The sequence below is a fragment of the Myotis davidii genome, unplaced genomic scaffold (assembly GCF_000327345.1).
Source record: "Myotis davidii unplaced genomic scaffold, ASM32734v1 scaffold76, whole genome shotgun sequence".
NCBI classification, from domain to species: Eukaryota; Metazoa; Chordata; class Mammalia; order Chiroptera; family Vespertilionidae; genus Myotis; species Myotis davidii.
The window spans coordinates 235039-244260 of NW_006288892.1; the positions used below are offsets into that span (position 1 = coordinate 235039).

At 40.5% G+C, this 9222-nt stretch overlaps 1 pseudogene; it reads left to right on the plus strand.

Moving 5' to 3' along the window:
• The first annotated feature begins 339 nt into the window (after positions 1-339).
• LOC102754794 lies at positions 340-1013 on the plus strand (annotated as a pseudogene).
• The last annotated feature ends 8209 nt before the right edge of the window (positions 1014-9222 follow it).

Sequence of the window (9222 nt, forward strand, 5' to 3'; positions counted from 1 at the left end):
TCTAAAACGTTGCTGTAAACTGAATACCCCCTCCCCACCCCCCCCCCCCGCCCCAGTAATATGTTTAAACCTAATCCCTTATATGATGGTATTTGGAAGTAGGGCCTCTGGGAGGTGATTAGGTCATGAGGGTGAAGACCTTATGAATGAGATTAGAGCCTTTATAAAAGGACCCCAGGCTCCAGGTGCTGAGTGTCGCCCGGGAGCCGGCACTTCCCGGGGGTGCTTGCTCGTCCCCAGGCCCATCCTGGCCAGGTGCCCGCTGGGCCCAAGGTGTGCGGACAAGGTGCTGGCTATCGGCCCGTGGCCTCTGCTGCCTGCACGGAGGGAGGCCCCGCCATGGCCCCGCAGAAAGCCCTGCCACAGAGCAAGGAGACGCTGCTGCAGTCCGACAACAAGCGGCTCAAGGATGACATCAAGTCAATGATGGACAGCTTCTCCGAGATCATCAAGACTGAGGATGAGACCCAGGTGTCCAGGGCCACCCAAGGCGAGCAGGACAATTACGAGATGGACGTGCGAGCCTCCAACATCGTCCGAGCCGGTGAGTCCCTGATGAAGCTGGTCTCCGACCTCAAGCAGTTCCTGATCCTGAACGACTTCCTGTCGGTGAATGAGGCCCTCAGTCCAGCGCAACCAGCAGCTCCGGGCGCTGCAGGAGGAGTGCGACCGACCGCAAGCTCACCACCCTGCTGGACGAGGTCTCCAGCGACCTCTACGAGCTGGAGGAGGCATACTACTCGTCCAGCTCCAGTCCCCGCTAAGCTAACCATCTGCCTCTGTGCGAAACATAATGCAGGCTGGACCTCAACACAGATGCTGCCAATGGCCTCGCGGCCCCCCTGCGGGCCTCCCCAGAGCCCAGCGCTGGCCCCCTGCAGCCCGCCGCCCTGGCCCACTCCCACGCTAGCGGGGCTGGCCCCACAGAGCATGCCTGAGCCTCTCCGCTCACTCCACCAGCCCCCGGGATCTTAGCAACAAAATCTGGCGCCCCCACTCGGCCTTGGCTGCTGCTGGGGAGTGGGTGTGGCCTCCTTGGGAGCCCCATAGGCCCAGGGATAGCCCCTCCTCCCTCCCCCACCCGCCCCGGGGAATGTGGAGGGAGAGTAGGTCTCCCATTTCCAGAGTGGCCCACTCTTCCTCCCGGTACCTCTGTTCACTACCTTCCGGGCTGCTGCTGGGACCTGAGCCTGTTTAATGTGGGGAGGGGCGCTGGGTGGACAGTCCTGGCCAAGTTCACACCAGGTCCTTGTGCAGACACCCTGCCGCCGCCCAGGGGCCCCTGCAGAGCTGGGGCTGGGGGTGTGGTTCACACAGGAGCTGGCGGGCTCCTTCCTGGTTCTGCGGTACACATCCTGGTTGTTCATTTGTGTGCGAGATGGTTGAATAAAGACAGCGCTGCCCTTCAAAAAATTATATATATAGAGAGAGAGACCCCAGAGAGTTCCCTTGCCCCTTCTACTGTGTGAGACATAGTTAGAAGGCAGCTATTTATAATCCAGAAAGTAGGCTGTTGCCAGACACCAAATCTGCCAGTGCCTTCCTCCTGGACTTCCCAGCCCACAGAACCATGAGAAATAAGTTTCTGCTGTTTATATGCTATCCAGTCTTCAATATTTTTGTTATAAAAGCCCCCAAAGACTAAGATATATGTATTTTTTCATTTATCTTTATCAAGTAATTTTCTTCACATAAATGCAGGGCTCTCTATGAGCATAATAAATAGTCACATACGTGGTAATACTTAAGAGGTATCAAATATCTCTTCTGCCACAACCAATTTGTCACATTTCCACCGGGATTCCATTTATGCTGTAGTATTCCTTCTGAACTGGGCAGTATTTTCCACAGTTGGATTTTAGAAATACAAATCTACAGAAATTCATTTAAGACAAAGAAGTTTCCTGTCAAGTATGTTTAAGAAACCCCATTTGAAGATTCCGGGTGTACAGGCCTATATTAAAGGACCTGACAAGTCCTGTAGACATAAATATTTCACTAAACTTAACCCATCATTTCTTAAACCTATTTAAATCATTTATTTATTTATTTTTATTTAAACAAATGTCTAATGCAATTTATGAAATGATGCGATAGAAACAAGAAGATCCTGATAAAATGCAAACATGTTATCTGGAAGAGTGGCGCTAAATTATACCGAAATGCTTAATGTTGTCCATAGGTTCTTGGAACGGTGGGAAAAGATGTATAGTGAAACCACAGTTTTATCATAGGCTGGTCGATATAAACAAGAGTTCGATTCCTACAGCATTTCATCAACGTTACAGTGAAATGACGCTGAACAAAAGGACTTATGGGAGAACCTGCTGTAGCTATGAACACTTCTACAAGTCACCATGTGACACAGTGAGAGAAAGTGACCCTGAGAGAAAGAAGTCAGTCCTTCGTTGATGTTATCATGATTCCTCCTCACGGCAGCCTGGGATAAGACGCGGGGCAGTGATTCACAGGCTTAGAAGGGCAGACAATCACCGTGTGGATATATGAACCAAGCACATCCCCAGGCCCAATTTTACACACCCTCATTCAGAAGCACAGAGGTGGTGCTGGGAATCTCCCGTTTTTAGGAAGCATATCAGTGACTTAGAAGCAGGTGGTGGGTGGACACACTTTGAGAAACACTGTATGTAGGGTGAAGTGGAGAAAAAAAGGGAACAATAGAGAAGAAACAGCAAGAGCTGGAAGCAACTGCCTTATTTTTTCTACCACTCAGAAAGTTCACATAGAACTTTGGCTGGGCCCAGGGAAGCTAATTGGGGTCCTTGCCATTGTCTGTCCAAGTCCTACTGGGCTGCTTCACACTGTTAAATCCAGCCTCAGCCACGGGTCATCATTTCCAAGATGATACAGAAACTCTTACGTGAGCCGATTTATTGTTACCAATATTTTCATTTAAGCACTTTGATCAATACCCAACAACTCAATTAAAGCACACAAATGCCTCCCCAGGGAAGCCCACTAAATATCCCCCCCAACTTCTTTTTTAAAGCTTATTTAATTTTTTAAGGAAACACAACTTTCTAAAATGTGTGTATCCTTCTGATTCTGGTTTTAGAAGGGAAATGAAATTTGTCACACTGCCATACATCATTTCCCTCGCAGTACAATGTCCCATCTGTGTGTCAAGTACAAAAGAAAAGCATTTTGTGAAAAATTGCTAAAGAAGTAATGATTTTTGTCCTCAACTCTTTGTTTTGCCTTTCAATAAAGAAGGCGACATGTGCCACAAATGATGTATTATTGTTTAGGTACAACCCCAGTAACACAGTGCATAAGCAAAACCATGTTTCACAGCAGAGAAACTATAGTTTACTGCCCCTATGGCTCTGATGAGAATATAATGTTCTACAGTTTATAAATGCTTTGAGGTCAATACATATTTGCTTCAGCTTGTTCATCCAATGAGCAGGGGATCCAAAAATATATCAAGCTTTTAGACAGCTCCCTGGAAGCTGGACTGGGGCAGGAGTGATGGAAACGTTCCATGGAAACAAACCCCTTTGTCAGCCGGAGATGAGATAATTAGATCCAGGTAATACATTGGAGCCCCAACAGGGAGCCGCCAAGCAAACATGTCATCTTTATGGACCTTTCTTGCCCTGCACAGCAACTGTGGCCTGAGACAGTAAACATAGAGGGATTCACTGGTGTCCAGCAATGCCCCCTGTCCCCAGTCACCCTTATTCTCAGGAGACCTTTCCTCCTATGGAGTAAACCAAAAAGGCAGAACAACAGGACGCCTCTTTTTAATTACTTTTCTTCAGTCCTCCACCAATATTTTGTTTTCTTTTTCTTTACAATATGCCTTCAGTACGATGCTTAGATTCACCTGAGACTCTAGTTATATAGGTTTTGAAAAATCCTCTCTCTCTTATTTAAAATGGCTCTCATGTTGGGAATGCTTGTAACCTACAGACAGAAATAGTCACTTTTTGCAACTCTTTGAATTGAGTATAAAAGAACATTTTTTCCTTTCACAATGATTTCAATTGGATAGTTATCAGCACGGTACCAAACTAGGGATACAGAAATAAAAATGAGCACACTCAAGTTGGGGAAGATTTTACAATAGTATTTTGTAATTAATAAATTTATTATATTTGTAAGAGGCACAATGAAAGAAGCATACAGGTGCTTTTCAGGAGAGAATTAGGGACTGTTTGTGAAATCAGGGACTGCTTTCCTGAGAAAATGATGTTAGACTAAAACCTAAAGGTAAAGTAGGACTTATGTTAAGGAGGATGAATGAAAGAATGATAGCCCTTGGAATGAGGGAACTTAGCTTAACAGGGGTAAATTCATGTATAAAATGCAGAGAGGTAGGAAGAGCTAGCACCAGCATCACCACCACCGTCATCATTACCACCAGTATCACTAGCATTATTATCAACATTAAAATTGTAGTAAAGCTACTAAAAGTCATCTCTAAAGCTTAATATTCCCTTGAAAGAGAGGTATTATGGTCCCAATTAAAAATAGGAATAATTTTTCACTTTTTTAATGTTTTAACTTGCATAGGTTAATTTGGTGATGAGTGGCAGATTGTATATTTTAACCAAATAAGTCTGATTTCAAAACTTGTGAGCTCATAATATTAATATACATTTTAAGTACAACAGGTTTCTAATACTATTTTAAATTAATATTACTGTATTTTAAATCTCAAATGCTAACCAATGTTGCATATTTAAGACATTTATTTAACTTCTTCATTACTATTATTTGATTTGAAAGTTTTCTGTAAACTTTTTCAAATGCCAAATATAAGGAGTTTGACATCACTAAATAAATGTGAATACATATGCGTTGGATATTGTGAGTTGTAAAACTTAAAAAAATATAAATAAGATTGTGTAAAAGTATAAATGTGTCTTATTAATTGAACACTCAAACACATAATTATATAGAGAAAATTTTGAAAATGACATATTACATATGATTCTAAGTAGGATATTATCTGTAATATATAATGGTATTCATTTTTTTTTAATGTGGATGAAACCTGGGAAGGAAAGTGACTCATATATGATCATTTCAGTTTGAGGACTTATGACAATTTATTAAGCACTTACCATGTCCTAAACTGAGTTATACAGTGGGGCTGAAATGACGACTAGAATGAGGCCCCTGCCCTTGAAAAGTTTATCATCTATTATAGAGAAAGAATGAATTAAGACAACTTCTTTAAGATGTGATGTTAGGATAAAATTTGCAGCATGCTATGGAAACAGAAAGAATGGACATGAGAATTTAACCAGAAGAGGAGGAAACTTTCATCCAAGCAGAGTCTAGCTTGAGTATGAATGCAAAAAAAGTTGATAGAGCTTAAGGAACGAAAGCAGTCTGGTGTGTTAAAGCATGAAGAGACATGGAGAGAGGACAACGGCTGCACGGATAACAAGGGCCTGAGTAGCGAAGGTTTTAGATACTATGACAAGTTGCTTAGACTCAGCAATGGCAGCCACTGGGTAGTTTTCAGCCTGGAAGTGGACAGACCATACCTGTTTCTTCAGTAAATGGAAGAGATTGTATAGTGGGTGAAGCAAGGTCAGATTTGAAAAGGGCTAGCCTGGAGTCATTATGTCCAGTTAAGAGCCTGATGCAGTCACCCAGGCATAGAATAAAAGCAATGAGAGCAAACATGGAGATGAGATGTCCCACTGAAGAAATAGAGAGAGGTAATGTCGATAGGATTTAATATTTTTATTTGAACGATTAGGTAGAGGGTGGTGCATAGGGGAAAAAAGAAGCATATTTAAGAGCAAAAGCATAAATGGTGGACATTTATATTTTATGAAGTTTGGATGCCTGTAGGACTTCCAAAAATACATCAAGCAGGCAATTTACTATATAAATATTAGTCAAACATCAGTGGGAGAGCCAAGTTACACACAGAGCTCTTGATTTCCAGTCTCTTATTCATTCCAATATAATTTACTGTCTTCTGGGGTCACCAAGGTTTCCCCTAAGCTGCTTTTTAAGAGCTGGGATTAGAGTGTCATCTAATAAGACAACAGAAGTCATATAATGAAATCGTCACTTAGCTCTTACCCATAATAAAGACTGAAAAATAAATAACTCAATGTCTCTGTGTTTGACTCACAATGAGTGCCTTTTAGAATCCGGGCAAAATTTATAGAATAGTCTTAGTGTACCAATTAATTAACACTAAAAAATAAATAGATGAATCTACGTATAACCCAGTTATACTCTTTTGATAGTCCCAATCCCTCTGGACATTTGAAATTGTACATTCCTTTAAAAACAAAATAAAATAGCTGAAAACATTCAATGAATGTAACTTATGATGTTCTCATGTCACTTCCTTTACTCGTTTCCTCTGTACACTAAGCCTTAGCTCTTAGTAGCGTTCCCTTCTCTTTCACTAGTCCTTGAAAACATGTCCTTCAGACTCCCCAGCCTCTATCAAAAGCACCTCTCACTTTAAGACCCAGAGAGATTTGGCTTTAATCATTCAGGATGTGCTTAAAATGTAGAAAAGGGAGGCTGCCTCTTCCATTACCATCAATGCCCATAAGGTGGTTTTCCTAGATAAAGAGGGTGCTCTCTTCCCCAGGAGGAGGCAGAGCAGTTGATCCATAGGCCTGTGCTGTGTTTCCCTCCCTGGGGACCAAGCTTGGTGACTCCAGTCCAGGGTTATTTCTGAGACTGGTCACTGCCTTTCCCTGTGCTTGACAACTGATGCTGATCCTGTAGCTGTCGATACAATCTGTGCATAAACTGAGGTCTCATGAAAATAAATTGATTGAGATGGAAATCTGTGAATTTTGTAAAATTGTGTATTTTTGACAAAAGTTACATTATAAAAAGGACAGAGCAGAGATATGGAATAATTTATAAGGACGATCCCAGGGGATAGTAAATAAATGACAGAGTAAAGCCTGAGCCAAACTATCTTCTATTAAAGTCTCTTCATTGTTATTCAACTGAATTTCCTCCCACTCCCAAGTGGAAACTATTTGCACAAAACAAAAATATTAGAAGTAGAATCCTAGGCATTTGGGCAGTGAAAGAAAACCTTGTTAAAACTTGAGAGTAGAGTTGGCTTTAGGCAAAATTGTCAAGATTCTCTTTGTCACCTTTCTGCATCTCTCTCATTTCCTAGTTCTTTTCAAACTTTCCTCTCTCTCAGATGTCTTCATTTTCCCAGTCCAGTATGCCTGTTAATAATTAGTAATTCCTTTGGCATTAAGTGCTAGGCATTAGGTACTGGGAACACATATGCATATGTGTTCAGGCCTTCCAAGAGCTTCCATCAACATGTGAAAACCCAGCTAAGCTGAAAAACACAAGAAAAAAATGAAACAAAAAATATACATACAGAGAGATATCAATAAAGCTCAGAGAAACACAGAGTTGTCCGTTGTGGTGTCAGGGTTTTTTTGTTATTCTGTGTTTGTTTAGTTGATTGGTATTCATTTTTTATTTATTTGTTTTGTTATGTTGGTCTGGGAAATGAGCCTCTAAGATGAAAATAATCAATCTCCTTTCTCACTGGCTTTCAGGTAACCGAAGAAATACCCCTGGGCTAATAATCAGTGGATTTGCCCATCCCAAAGTAAGAAGTTACTATTTTTATATCTTTAAATATTTTCAGCATCTAATGCAAGGAATAGACCTGTGATTCTTCACTCAGCCAATCAATAGCCTGGCTGGCACACACACACACAAGAGGCAAACTGAAAGCCGGTAGAATTCCACGAGTATACAAGTTGTTTAGTTGCAACAAATTTGATTGATATCTTTATCTAAAAATAATTTACAGCGATTAATTTTAAAAATCACTAACATTTAAAAAACAAGATACATAAAAAAGGAAAATAATAAACAAATACAATCACTAAACATTATTTATTATTTATATTTAATACATTACATTAAATTAATAAGAAACTCTATCCACTTATGAAACCAGAACAGTTTTTTATACCATGCATCTTTATATGAGAACATTATACATTCCACTAAAACACATTAAAGCAAGAGAAGTAAAAGAATATAAAATTATTGTGATATTGTATCCTTTTTATTCATATGTCAAGAACCGCATAATATAAATTTGTTTCATTTCTGATGGCTTCAGCTGTAATTATTTGGTTAAGGAGGTGTCTGACAGTTTTCTCTACTGTAAAGTTGCTAGTTTTCCTTTGTAATTAACAAATGCCTTATAGAGCAATATTTTGATATATTTAGAAATGTTTGATATGTAAATATCATGTATCTCATTAGCATCAGCCACCAGTGTTAGCATCCATTTCCTAGTCTGAATCAAGTATTTCTGTAATGATTGTCCTAAATGGTGATTTTTCTAATTGCATTATTTCTTCTACATTTATCAGTTGGCATTCACATTTCCAATAGCTTTAATGTACATATATGAAATATATAATGAGAAAAAACAATAAATGCTGTTAAAATTATGAATGTACATATCTTACCTCTTTATCTGTTATATTTTTTTAAATTTTTTTTAAATATATTTTATTGATTTTTTACAGAGAGGAAGGGAGAGAGATACAGAGTTAGAAACATCGATGGGAGAGAAACATCGATCAGCCGCCTCCTGCACATCTCCTACTGGGGATGTGCCCGCAACCCAGGTACATGCCCTTGACCGGAATCGAACCTGGGACCTTTCAGTCCGCAGGCCGATGCTCTATCCACTGAGCTAAACCGGTTTCGGCTATCTGTTATATTTAGAGTTGAGAATTCTTCATTATTTTGATTAGCAAATTAATTGACTAAAAAAAGAGATAATTCAGTCATTTAACTTCTATTACATCAAGTCATCTATTTGAATTCCACCTCCTCTTAATTATGAGATAACTTCTTTTTATTTTTTAAAGTAGTATGTGTCTCCTTTTTTCCCCGATTAACCACCCGCCCGCCACTCCCACCCCCGAGAGCAAGCCCCCACCGCCCAGGGTCTGTGTCCATTGGTCATGGTAATATGCATGCATACAAGTCCTTTGGTTGATCTCTAACCACTCCTCCCCTGCCTTCTCCCCAAGGTTGGACAGTCTGCTCAGTGCCACCTTGTCTCTGCATCTGTTTTTGTTCATCAGTTTATGTTGATCATTATATTCCACAAATGAGTGAGATCATGTGATATTTATCTTTCTCTGACTGGCTTATTTTGCTTAGCATAATGTTCACCAGGTCCATCTATGCTGTCACACA